Genomic DNA, 13,979 nt, shown 5'->3' on the forward strand with positions numbered 1-13,979 from the left:
AAAGAAGAATCTTAGATGACTAGTAAATGAATGAAAGATATTCAATCAGGCAATGGGAGAAATAAAAATAATGATCAGGAATCACTTAATAACCAGATTGGCAAAATTTTATGTCTAATAACATCGAATTCATTAAGGATCAAAAAGATATGAAGTTTGCATGTACTGTGTCATAGCAATTACCCCCTACGTGATGATGTTATCCAGAAAAGCCAACGACCCGCGGCAGGACGGATGTAGATGTAGACTATCCAGATGTAGAGACATCAGGGGCTCAGGGGGCCCTTGGGAGCAGTGAAAGGAATACACTGAGGGAAAGGTGGGTGTGGTCTGCTGCCAGCCATGCGGTCAGAGCTGTCCCAAGTCACAACACAGGCCTATGGACTGTGGAATGTTAACATACAACCAGCAGGGAGCAATTTGTCATTAGATAATCATTTCAAGGTGCAAATCCAATTCTAGATATACACTCTTCATAACTCCCACAGCTATGCATAAGAAGACAAGGAGAGGAATGTTCCTTTTGACATTCATAGTGAAAAATTATAAACACCCTATATATCCATTATTAGAACAGATAAATTAACTATATTATATTCATACAATAAAATACTCTTCAGTAATGAAGATGAATGACTTACAGTACATGAATAAATATAGATAAATCTGAAAAACAGATTAGTGATAAAAGCAGATTGGAAAATGATACATACAGTATAATGTTATATAAGGTTTTAAAACATGCCAAACAATACTGCATATCATATGCATGTATAGTAAAAAAGGTATACTTTCCTAGGAGTGACTAACATAAAGATCTCTTCCATGGAGAGAAGAAAGAAAAAGAATGGGGTTATGTAGGTATATATGAGGTTTCAAGTGTATCTGTTTTTATTTATGTATAATAAGTTGAACCATATGTGGCAAAAAGTTAACATTTATTAAAGCAAGGTGGTAGGTACAGTACAAACACTTTCATTGTACTATTTTAGAGTCTGTATGTTTGGAATGTTTTAAACATTTTTTTTTTTTAATTGTAAAAAAGATTGCAAGGGACCATGGAGAGTTTGGAGGTTTGAGAAAGTGAAAAGATTTGGAATCCTGATTGTAGAAAATGTACTAAATTCAGTTTATTAGAAATGAGTGATACAATTGTCAGTAAAAATACAGTAATTGTAATGCATGGAAGCAATTTATAGAAAGATTCAAAACAGTGCCATTTGAGACAGATGTTCCCTTAATACATTTAATAATGTCTATTTACAAAACATTCTACTTCAATTTCTTTGCTCTACAAAATAATTAGACAATTATATAATAATAAAAAACAAATCTCTGGGGGAGCCTGGCTGGCTCAGTCAGTGAAGCATGTGACTCCTGATCTCAGGGGTTATGGGTTCAATCCCCACTTTAAAAATAAAATCTGGGATCTCTGAGCTCAGCGGGTTTAGCACCTGCTTTCGGCCCAGGGCATGATCCTGGAGTCCTGGGATCGAGTCCCACGTCAGGCTCCCTGCATGGAGCCTGCTTCTCCCTCTGCCTGTGTCTCTGCCTCTCTTGCTCTCTGTGTCTCTCGTAAATAAGTAAATAAAATCTTTAAAAAAATAAAAATAAAATAAATAAAATAAATAAATAAAAATAAAATCTTTAAAAAAACTTTAACAAATTTCTGAAACCATAATAAATTTATACAAAAGACTATTCTACTAGCAACTTTTAAAGTTATGACTATTCTAGAAGACATATCTCTTTTCAAAGATACAGTAACTGAATGTAGAGGATTCTGAATACCAATATTTGAATGTAAAATGCTTTGATTTTATTAACTGACACAATTTAAAGGGATCTATAAAAACCCATTTATGTCTTCCAAACTCTAAACGTCAAAGTTATTGTGTAACTCCAGGCTTTACTGAAAATGGTTAGAATTAATTAGAAAACAAGGGGCAGCTGGGTAACTCAGTTGATTAAGCATCTACCTTTGACTCAGGTCATGATCACACGTTGCTGGGATGGAGTCCTGCATCGAATTTCCTGCTCGGTGGGGAGTCTGCTTTTCCCTCTACCCCTCCCCCCTGCTTGTGATCTCTCTCTCACTCTCTCTCTCTAATAAATAAATAAAATCTTAAAAGACAAAAAAGAAAACAAAAATCCACTTCTTGTAATAGCCCTGCACTTAAACAACAGAACTACAAGCTCTATTGGATCTCTCTGATTTTTAGAGTCTAAGCTTTACAATAATCATCTTCTCTTTCGAGTAATTAGAGTCAGTAATCATTCCCTATTTTTTGAGAGCAGGAAATGTGTACTGTGCATCACTGTTTTCCCAATGCTTAATCCATAATAGATGTTCAATAAATAATTATTTGTTTAATTAATGAAATGAATCTAGCCCCTAGCACAGACACAGCCTCAAAATCTCTGTAACTGATTGTACAGCCAAAGTAACCACTGTGGATCAGATCCAATTGTTCTTTCAGCTTAAGATTCTGGAAACTATTTAGAGGCCTTGTTATCCTCAGGAGTTACACTTTTTTTTTTTTTTTTTTAGGATTTTATTTACTTATTTGAGAGAGAGTGAGCAGGAGTACACAGAAGGAGAGGCAGGAGGAGAGGGACAAGCAGACTCTGTGTTGAGCTTAGAGCCAGAATCAGGAATTAACCATGACCCTGCAATCGTGATCTGAGCTGAAATGAGGATTGCTTAACACACTGAGTCACCAGGTGCCCCAAGAGCTCTACTTTTAATACTACCCCCTAATACCTCAGAGGTAAACAAATCATTTGGATCTAAAATTCTCTTAAAGATAGAGGACCAAAAGGCAGTTCTTTTAAATTTTATGAAAATATTTTTATATATGGGAATTTCATAAGTCACAGACTAATTTTGATTCAAAAAGCTAAGATTCATTGCTAATACTCTAGGTAATATGATGATGAAGACTAAGACAAGGTCAAAAAAAAAAAAAAAAGACTAAGACAAGGTCACTGGATTTAAAAAGGAGAATATAACCATGATGCACAAAGGAATTATTTCAATAAAGAGTAGGACAAGACAGCAAATTACTTTTTATAAATGTGATAATAATAATTATCTAGTTTAGATTTCTTATATTTAGGATTATGTGGCTGATTCTATTAAGGATTAACACCACAATAAAGAACCAATCATAATAGAAAAGAAAATTCCACATATCCATATAATATAGGCTACGCTAAAAGGTAAGTCATCAACTATTTGTTTACTATATTAAATATGCATTTTGGTAAGACAGGAACATAAAGAGCAGGACAATTTTTCTTTTTCTTTCCTAAGATTTTATTTTTAGGTAACCTCTACACCCAATGTGGATTTTGAACTTACAACCCTGAGATCAAGAGTAACATGCTCTACTGGCTGAGCCAGCAAGGAGCCCCAGGATAACTTCTTTTTTTAAAGTACAGCAACTTACTAAACAAATAACTTTTCTTTTGCTGATTTTATCCTGATTAAAGAGAAAGTATCAAAACATTTTAAGAATGTTGAGGACTAAAACCACAAATTGCAAGGTGCAAGGTGGTAGTTAAGAAGCAAAAAAAAAAAAAAAAATAGAACAATATCATAGGAAAAGCAAATCATACATAGAATAAAAGCTATTCTTGTACTACATTATCTACTACTAAAATAATGATGTTAATAATTATGAAACAATTACTAAATATTTTTAAAGCATGTATTATTTGTATTCGGCTTTTTCCAGGCAACTGTCCCTAATAGTGTTCATAAGAAATATAAAAATTAGGTCTATAATTCTTTTCTTTACCATTTTTAAATTATATTAAAATAAATATAAAATATACCATCTTAGTTTTAAATGTACAGTTCAGTGGTACTAAGTGCATTCACATTTTTGTGCAGCCATCACCACTATCCATCCGCATAACACCATATGTTCTTTGAAAAACACTGTTAACATCCTGATTGTGTGCAGTACAACTTAAGAGTAAAAAAGCAAAGGAGAAAGAAAGTTCAATGAGCTAATTTCAATGAATGGAACATAAAGGTGGTCACTTACAATGCAAATATTCTGTAGTATTCTGGCCTGGAATGCATAACCTGAATCTAACCATGAGGAAATATCAGACAAACCCAAATTAGGGGCATTTGATTAAAAAGAAGTGGGGGAGATATTTTCTTCAAAAACATCAGTGTTAAAGATGATAAAAAAAAAAACTATTGAGAAGTTATAGATTAAAGGAAACCAAAGAAAAATGACAATTAATTATAAAGCTTGATCCTGGACTGGCTTCTGTATTGAATGGAAGAAAAAACACAAAACATAAAAAGTAAAAATTAAAATATGCACAGGAGATTAGAGTTTTGTTAACTTTAAATTTTTCTGAAGATTTAACTAACTGTACTCATTCTTTTTTTAAAGATTGATTGATTGATTTATTTATTATTTATTTATTTATTAATGATAGAGAGAGAGAGAGAGGCAGAGACACAGGCAGAGGGAGAAGCAGGCTCCCTGCTCAAAATGGGGCTCCATCATTCATAATCCCTCTGTTGCTCCTCCTGTTTGTGCTGTCAAATAAATAAATAAAATCTTTAAAAATAAAATTATTTTATCTTACTTCTGATTTACTTTCTTCCTTGCTGTTTCATTGCTTTTTTTAGTAGTCTTTTTATGTTTATTGCTTCTTTTTTTTCCAAAGATGGCTCCACACCCAGGACAGAGTCCAGTGAGGGGCTTGAATTCACAACTCTCAGATCAAGATCTGAGCTGAGGTCAAGAGTCGGTCAGTCAACTAACTGAACCACCCAAGTGCCCCTCATTAGTTTTTAATCTTATTTTCATTTTAGTTGAAATTTTTATCTATTTATTATTATTACTATATTAGTCTCACTTTATAATGATGAGAAGGAAGCATGGTAATATGGTTAATACGAATTTTGAACACATGGACTGGAATCCTTTTTTCCATCTATTTCTGTATTACATCTCAACAAAATCTAAGCTTTAGTATATTAGAAGTTATACATTCAGACAAAAACTCATTCCCCAATATTATGTACTTGCAAAGATATCATATTTAGATTGCTGAAATAGTGTTGCTTTCTCATATTCCGTACTATCCTGTTTTGCTTTATTTAATCATTAATAAGCTCTATAAATAATATATATTATAAGAAGGTAAATTAGACTTTATATTCATAGAAGGGCTTGATGCAGGTAGAAAAATAATTTTCTGATAGAACTCCAACACTGTCTCCAGTAATTGTTTTATTGTATCCTAGCACAAATCTTGTTTATCTGTATGAAATTTTATAATCTATAAAGATAATTTATATATTTTTTCATATTACTTCTTAACATATCAATGAAGTACACAGAGCAAGTATCATCACAGAAAAGGAAATTGAAGCTTAAAGACTGATTAAATGATTTACCAAAATTATATAGATAACAAAGTGGCAGACTACAGAGGACTTAAATGCCAACATGTCCCAAACCTAAACAATGGGAAGGACTTCTCTTGGTCATGTCAGAGGGGCAAGTGAAAAGAAATACTAAAAATTGTAATGCAGAACCTAAAGCAGCACTGTGTGACCTTACTACTACATCAAAATTAAGATTATCTCTATAATTCCTGCAATAGGACCATAGGCACCTTGGCACTTCATTTTGTTTGCTGACAATAAGCAAGCATGCTCTACTTCCAAAATTTCTACTACACCAAAAATACTGAATCAGACATGACTTTAAAAGCTTTTTGTTTTAGGACAGTTGGGTGCCTCAGTGGTTGAGCGCCTGCCTTTGGCTCAGGGCATGATCCGGGAGTCCCTGGATTGAGTCCTGCATGAAGCCTCCTTTTCCCTCTGCCTATGTCTCTGCCTTTCTCTCTGTATCTCTCATGAATAAATAAATACATAAAATCTTTTAAAAAAAATAAATAAATAAAATATTTTTGTTTTGAACTGATGGTTACCAGAGTGGAGGTGGGGAGGGAAGATGGGAGAAATAGGTGATGGGGATTAAGGAGTGTACTTGTCTTGATTGAGTATTGGTGATATATAGAATTGTTGAGGCACTACACTTTACAACTGAAACTAACATAACACTATATGTTAACTATTCTGGTATTAAAATTTTAAAAAGATAAATAATTTCAAAAAATAAAAAGCTTTTTGTTTGGGGGAGGTATAAAAGAATGAACAGGAGAGCAAATAGTAAATAATACTATTATACACAGCAGTTCTGACTCTTTCAAGATAAGCTCTTCACTGAGACATTTTTTTAGCCTGAATCCTTATAACTATAATCTAGAACCAATAAAGTAAAGATCAAATGTGTTAGGAACAAGTAATGAAGACTGAAGAGAGCCACGGAAAAGACTGGTCCATGGCATGGGGATATTCTTATTCCTGCCACTGATGAAAAATATTCATTTTTGCAAAAGCACAGCTAAAGAGAATGAACATAGGCACTCCTCAGCATTCACCTGTGACCCAGATTCCAAAGAGTGGTTAGGGCTTGCTCTGATTTGGGGGTGTGGTTGGAGGGAGGATCTTTCAAGTTGGCAATATAAAAGAAGAAACGCTATAGGAAAGAAAAACACCAATCTTCTTAAGGTTTTTTTCACAGGTATAAAATAATAGCAAATGAGGCTGCAATTGTTTGCAGAGGTGATAAGGAGTTGGGAGAGTAGATGGATGGATACACAGTCTTATCAGATAAAGTGCTCTTAGAGGCAATGGGCAAATTTTCAAAACTCTCTTTCACCAAGTAGGCACTCTACAGTGGAAATAAAGGAGCACCTGGCTGGCTCATGGAGTTCGGGGTTGTGAGTCCTACACTGGGCACAGAGATTACTTAAAAATAAAATCAATCAATCAATCAAGTGGGAGTAAAAACAGAACTGGGGCCTGGGCAGGCAGTTTTTCCAAAGGTTATGAGTCTACATATGAATGCTATGGTCATAAAGAAAACAAAATAACAATCGTCAAAAACAATGATCCAGGGGATCCCTGGGTGGCGCAGAGGTTTGGCGCCTGCCTTTGGCCCAGGGCGCGATCCTGGACACCCGGGATCAAATCCCGCGTCGGGCTCCCGGTGCATGGAGCCTGCTTCTCCCTCTGCCTGTGTCTCTGCCTCTCTCTCTCTCTCTCTCTCTCTCTCTCTCTCTGTGTGTGTGACTACCATAAATAAATAAAAATTAAAAGAAAAAAAAAACAATGATCCAGTACTCCCCCCCAACCTCTTGTGCTGTTGAACAAAGAGCTAAGAGATTGAATAAACCTATATTATCAAAACCTTCAGGATACAAAATAGTACCCAGGGAAACAGGGAAAGAAGTCAAGAAGAATCTACCTGTATATTCTTAAGCAAATAGTAGGTCTTTATGAATCTGTCCTTATAAGAAGATGACTTAACCAGAAGAAAAAGCTGGATAAAAATTTTGTCATTAAAAGTCATGAAATAAACCCAGTATGTGAGAGATTAATGAAGAAAACATATACCAAGAAACAAGAATAAATGACTACTTTCTACTCCCAGGAAAATTTCACTGTATAGGTCATAAAATGAAATAAAAATAGAACGAATTAAAAATTGTGAATTTAAGTACAACCCCGGTCAAAATTCAAAGGATTATTTTCTGGGACTTGACAAAATGGTCAAAATACACCTGAAAAAACAAAAATACAGGACCAAAGATGAAAGGCCTGTCCTAGGGCAGCCCTGGTGGCTCAGTGGTTTAGCGCTGCCTTCAGCTCAGGGCATAATCTTGGAGACCAGGGATCGAGTCCCACATCGGGCTCCCTGCATGGAGCCTGTTTCTCCCTCTGCCTGTGTCTCTGCTTTTCTCTCTCTCTCGCTCTCTCTGTGTCTCTCATGAATAAAATCTTAAAAAAAAAAAGGTCTGTCCCAAGAAATATCAAAACTTATACAAGTTAGCAATTAAAATTGAGGTACTGAGGAAGAAATAAGAATATGAAAGAAACTCTTGGCTCCCTGTGCAGTGCCAAGGCAGTCAGCAAGAACCTAAGCTACTTTTGAAAGGGAGCCAAGAAAGTAGTTGATTTATTTTCTAGGAAAGATTAGTATAATGTGAAAGCATCAGCTATGTTCAATTTAAGAAATATTGGAAAAACACCAGCCACAAGTACTCAAAGAACCAAACCATATCTGATCGTCTCAAGGGTCATGTTTTTGAAGTGAGCCTTCCTGATCTACAGAATGAAGTTGCATTTAGAACTGAGGACATTCAGGGCAACAACTGACTAATTTCCTTGGCATAGTTCCTACCTGTGACAAGATGTGCTCCATGGTCAAAAAATGGCAGAGCATGATTGAAGCTCATGTTGACGTCAAGATTACTGATGGCTATTTTATTTATTTATTTTATTGTCGGTTTTACTAAAAAAAAATGCAAAAATCAGATTCAGAAGACCTCCTATGCTCAGTCCCAACAGGTCTGCCAAATTTGGAAAAAGGTGACGGAAATCATGACCCAAGAGGTGCAGACAAATGACCTGAAAGAAGTGGTCAATAAATGGATTCCAGACACTATCAGGAAAGACTTAAAAAGAAGGCTTGCCGGTCTATTTATCCACTCCATGATGTCTTTGTTGAAATGTAAAAATGCTGAAGAAGCCCAAGTTTGAAATGGGAAAGCTCATAAAGCTTCATGTTGAAGGTAGTAATTCTAGAAAAGCTACTGGAAATGAGACTACTTCCCAAGTGGAATGAGCTAATGGATATGAGCCACCAGTTCAAGAATCTGTTTAAAATTCAGACATTTAATGGTGACAAATAAGAAATCTTATTTGTCATGTTAAAAAAAAAAAAAGGAATATGGAAGAAACAATTCAAAGAATACAAAAACAGTCCTGTGAATTAATTAGTATGTATTTTTAAAGTGGTGTTTCAAATTAGTGAAGAAAGAAAGAAGTATTCAATAAATAATGTTGGGACAACCGGCTAAAATTTTGAGAGAAAAATTAAATTGGATCTCTAACTCACAATTCCAGATTTCCAAATCAGACTTAAAAAACCATTTAAAAATATTAGCAGGAATATTTTTACCACCTTAGCACAGAGAATGACCTCCTTCTAGATGTGGCATCTGTGCAGAGACTACTCAATGTTCATAGTCTTCTTTTTAGCTGGAGGATAGAATTCCATCCTCCCCCCCACCCCTGCTTGCTCACCTGTGCTTGTTCTCTCTCTAAAATAAATAAATCTTTAAAAAGAGACAGAGAGGGCAGCCCCGGCGACTCAGCGGTTTAGCGCCGCCTGCAGTCCAGGGCCTGATCCTGGAGACCCTGGATGGAGTCCCACATCAGGCTCTCTGCATGGAGCCTGCTTCTCCCTCTGCCTGTGTCTCTGCCTCTCTCTCTGTGTGTCTCTATGAATAAATAAATAAAAAATCTTTAAAAAATAAAAATAAAAAAAGAGAGATAATGAGACGTTAACATGTTAATTTCTACAGAGAATCATACATGAGAATTGAAAAATTCCCACACAGAATTTAGCAACGAGTAATTGTTATTGATCTTTCTTAAGAACTGTTTCACTGGAGTGATGGCAGTAAAAGATATACTGCAGTAGAGTGGGATAGTAACAATCATTTTCAAGTTTTCCTTCATCTCCATTCCCAGACCCTTCCAAACGTACTATTATAAACTTCAACAGGATTTCATAATTCAACAGGGCTATAATCAAGGACCACAAAGTTTAAGTCTACACATCTTTCTTATGCATCTATTCCAGTTAAAATTAACCACTCCTTTCTCTATCATCCTGCAAAACTTAGGACATCTATTTATAGATATTTATGGTTGTTATTTATGTGTCTAAATATAAACAATGTATTGCTTATATTTCTACAACATTCATCATATTATATGGTGCTTGATATCAAGCATAGAGTTATTCATGTTGGTTTCTCAAGACTCTTAAGCACAGCATCTTTCATAGAGCCCAGGCTCTAGCTAAGTACCTACAACTCTGATTTCTGATTTCAGTTACAAAGATTCAAAATCACTATGATAAATCAGAACTTCTAAAACAAAAATTAAAGAACAAGTTCAGAAAGTGAATTCAAAAGACTAAGCAGGGCAGCCCGGGTGGCTCAGCGGTTTGGCGCCTGTGATCCTGGAAACCCGGGATCAAGTCCCACATCAGGCTCCCTGCATGAAACCTGCTTCTCCCTCTGCCTGTCTCTGCCTCTCTCTTTCTCTCTCTCTCTCTCTCTCTGTGTCTCTCATGATAAATTAAAATAAATAAATAAATAAAATAAAATAAGCAAAGAATGACTGGGTTTTCCTGTGTCTATTAATTTCTATTTCAAGACAATCTGCACACAGGTGATCAATTTCCCTGGCTGTGAGCGTTTCAGTATTTTGTTTATTCTTAAGAATTCAATTAATAGTATACATGCATGATTACGCAATGAAGTTAAAAAAACTAACAATGAGTGAATGATCACTGGAATGTGGTTTAGTCACCCATCTATTCATGAAACTTGAGAATAACTATAGAAACTCCTCCGATATTGACCTTCATTATGTTTTACTTAGATTATCATTGTATAAAGTACCTGAAATAGCAGCATGATCTTTACGAAAAGTTCTGATCTTTTCAGAAAGATTATATTTCCAGAAATCATAAACTGCCTAAACCAATAGAACTCTCAGAAGTTCCCTTCAGCTATAAGGCTAACTATTGCCAAATTATTCTTAACAAATTGATACACTTCTGCCATTTTATCATTTCTATCCTATACTGTTGTATGAGAGCTTTGAACTAAATGGCATCTTAGTTCAGAATCTAAAAATCTACATGTTTATAACTTGATGCAATACTATTTAAGTTTTCACCTGCATAAGTAATTCAGCATAGAATTACAGATGGGCCCTGGACTCAGGAAGAATACTTATGTTCTTTTTCAGTATAAAAGTCTTATTAGAGCTGTGAAATGAAAGGACTGATCACAACATAAACTAAGGAAAATGTGGTAGAAAACAAATTTAAACTACCCAAGAGGAGACAGAATAAAATAAAAATGGGGGGGGGGAGTCACATGGAAATTCAATTTGACAGGCATTTATTAAGTGCTTTCCATATTCTAAGCATGGTGTTATGCATTAAGAATATAAAGGTAATGAGCAGCCCGGGTGGCTCAGCGGTTTAGCGTGATCCTGGAGACCCGGGATCAAGTCCCACATCGGGCTTCCTCCATGGAGCCTGCTTCTCCCTCTGCCTGTGTCTCTGCCTCTCTCTCTCTCTCTCTCTCTGTGTGTATCTCATGAATAAATAAATATTTTTTAAAAAAGAATATAAAGGTAAATAGATTGAGGAATTCATTAACTTGGAAATGCTTAACAAGTCTTCAGCCAAAAATAGGCAAACACTCAAATGCCCCAAATGAGATAAGTAAAATTGCTGTTAAGGTTGAACCACAACATTTGCCATTAATTAATTTACTAATCTCTCTGTGTCTGAGGTTCCTAATTTGTAAAATGGGGAATTCAGACTGCAGATGCTCCACTCCTAAAATTCTAAGAGTCAAAACCATGTTGACAGACTAGAAATTGGGAGAGTAGGCCCAAATCTACAAAAAGTATAAAAACGTGATCATGAAACCCTCATAGTGATATCAGTATGTACTTAAGAATATCAAAATTTCAAAAGATAAAATTGTAATATGGATATGTAAGTATGTATTTTGGATACAAAATCTTCAAAAATACATCCACATCTAGGAAAAGAATCCCTACATCTTCCTTCATTCATAGGAATTGTTTTTAGACTAAAGTTAGGAAGATACTAGGCTGAACTGTGCTCTCTAATAAATAAATAAAATCTTTAAAAAATCAGAACTTACTAAATTCTTGAAAATCAAATAGCTTCAAAGTATTAACAATTCATAAATTGAATTATACTAATGGTATATACTGAGAAGCTCAGGAAAATCTGGCTGACCCTACTGAGTATAGAAAATCTGAATTTGAATCCTGGATTTACCATACACTAGCTATGTAATCTTGGGCAAGTTACTTAAACACATCACAGTTCCCTCAACTATAGACTGGAACAGATGTAGGGTCTATCTCAAAGGATTCTTGTGAGGATGAAATAAATATATGCCACTAATAGCATAATACCAGTATAAGCAAAACATTGTAACAGAAAATTTATACAAAAAAAACAAAAAAAAACAAAAGTGGTCATTAAATGGGGCACCTGGCTGGTTCAGACAGTGGAGCAGGTGATGCTTGATCTCCAGGTTGTGAGTTTGAGCCCCATGTTGAGCGTAGAGTTCACTTATAAAAAAAAGTGGCCATTCCCTAAAAATATATTACATCTGACTAATAATCAAAGATATACAAATTTGAACAATTCTGAGTCATTATGTACCAAACAGATTATCAAAGGTTTAAAAAAAAAAGTATCCAGAATTGAGTAAGATGTGGTAGCAAGTACACTCTCATATAATTTTAGAGAGATTATAAATTGTTACCATTGTTTGGAAAGCTGTTTGGCAACAAGTACCAGAATTCTGATCCAGCAATTTCTCTTTCAGGAATTACACTATAAAAATAATCACAAGAGCATAAAGCCAAATCTACAAAAATGTTCAAGTGGGAACTATTCATAATTTGGAAAACTTTGAACCCATCCAAAATGTCTATTAATGAGCATTAATTAAATTAGGATATATCCATAAAATGACTTTGTACTCATTAAGAAGTAATTTATATTCTCTATATTCACAAGAAGTGCTCTACAACATACTTTCTTGAGTAAAAGGGAAAATAACAAGTCAATAGAGTATGACCTTGTATTTATAAATGTATGCGTATATACTTACCAAGAAGAAAGTTCAATATAACTACAGTGTTAAAGGGCTTACCTCAAAAAAAAAAAAATAAAATAAAAATAAATAAAAAAAATAAAATAAAATAAAAAAAAAAATAAAGGGCTTACCTCCAGATAGAAGGATTTTAGGTGCCTTACCTTTCTTGCATAAATTCTTTATGTATTACTTAAACTTTCTATAAGACTATGCATTATCTTTATGATCAGAAAAAATCTATTTTCATTCTTTAAATAAATTTTAAAAACTATTACAAAAAAGAGAAAAAATTTAAAACAATTACAGAATTAAAAGAGGAATATCAATTCCTCCTCCAATGATTGTTTTCATTACACAAAATAACTGATCTAAGCAAACATTATATGAGCAAAAGAAAACATACTTTGAATTGTACCCTAAGATTAGAGGACTTGACAACTCAAAGGAAGGCAAAAGTAAGCCCATTATGGCAAAAAAGATTCAACAGTATCTCTATTTTAAAACATATCTAAAATGACTAGAGTCCTCCAAAATACTATAAGAAATAAAACTACTAACCTTAATGAGAAAAAGAAAAGTAAAATAAATAGCTAAGAAATTTACTAGGCACGATGAAACTTAATACCTCTTTTCAAGTGACTCTTACTCTTAAAGTAGCTGAAAGAATTACTCAAACATGAGAAAGGAACTAGTTCATTTATCAAGAAAAGCTGTATCAAGTGGTGCCTGGATGGCTCAGTTGCTTGTCTCTTGATTTCCAATTTTGTTCATGATTTTCATGGTCGTGAGATCAAGCCCTACGTCAGGCACCATGCTCAATGCAGAGTCTCCTTGAGATTCAAATCTCTCTTCTTCTCCCTCTGCCCCTTCCCCAACTCTTTCTCTCTCTAAATAAATAAAATCTAAAAAAAAAAAAAGATAGAAAAGCTCTATCAACCTGACTGAAAACTAAATTGTCTTCACATGTCACTAATTACCTGTCAAGATACTCCATGCTGATAAAAAAAACACCCTAAAAACATACAAACACTAACTTTTCCTAGTATCAATACACGAAAACTGTTTTTTCCTTATAAAAAATTTTTGTGCTTCACTTGCCTATTTGAATTCAGGAAAAAGTATTAAGTGAAGAT

The 13,979-nt window shown here is 34.4% G+C and overlaps 1 protein-coding gene and 1 pseudogene across 5 annotated transcripts in view; one reads left to right on the forward strand and one right to left on the reverse strand.

The window, feature by feature from the left end:
- BAZ2B (bromodomain adjacent to zinc finger domain 2B) overlaps positions 1–13,979 on the reverse strand; it is a 293,071-nt gene that overhangs the window by 241,486 nt on the left and 37,606 nt on the right. The gene's annotated exons all lie outside the window — the stretch shown is intronic.
- LOC112674618 (40S ribosomal protein S3a-like) lies at positions 1,059–8,774 on the forward strand (annotated as a pseudogene).

Source organism: Canis lupus, chromosome 36 (genome assembly GCF_003254725.2).
Source record: "Canis lupus dingo isolate Sandy chromosome 36, ASM325472v2, whole genome shotgun sequence".
Classification (NCBI taxonomy): Eukaryota; Metazoa; Chordata; class Mammalia; order Carnivora; family Canidae; genus Canis; species Canis lupus.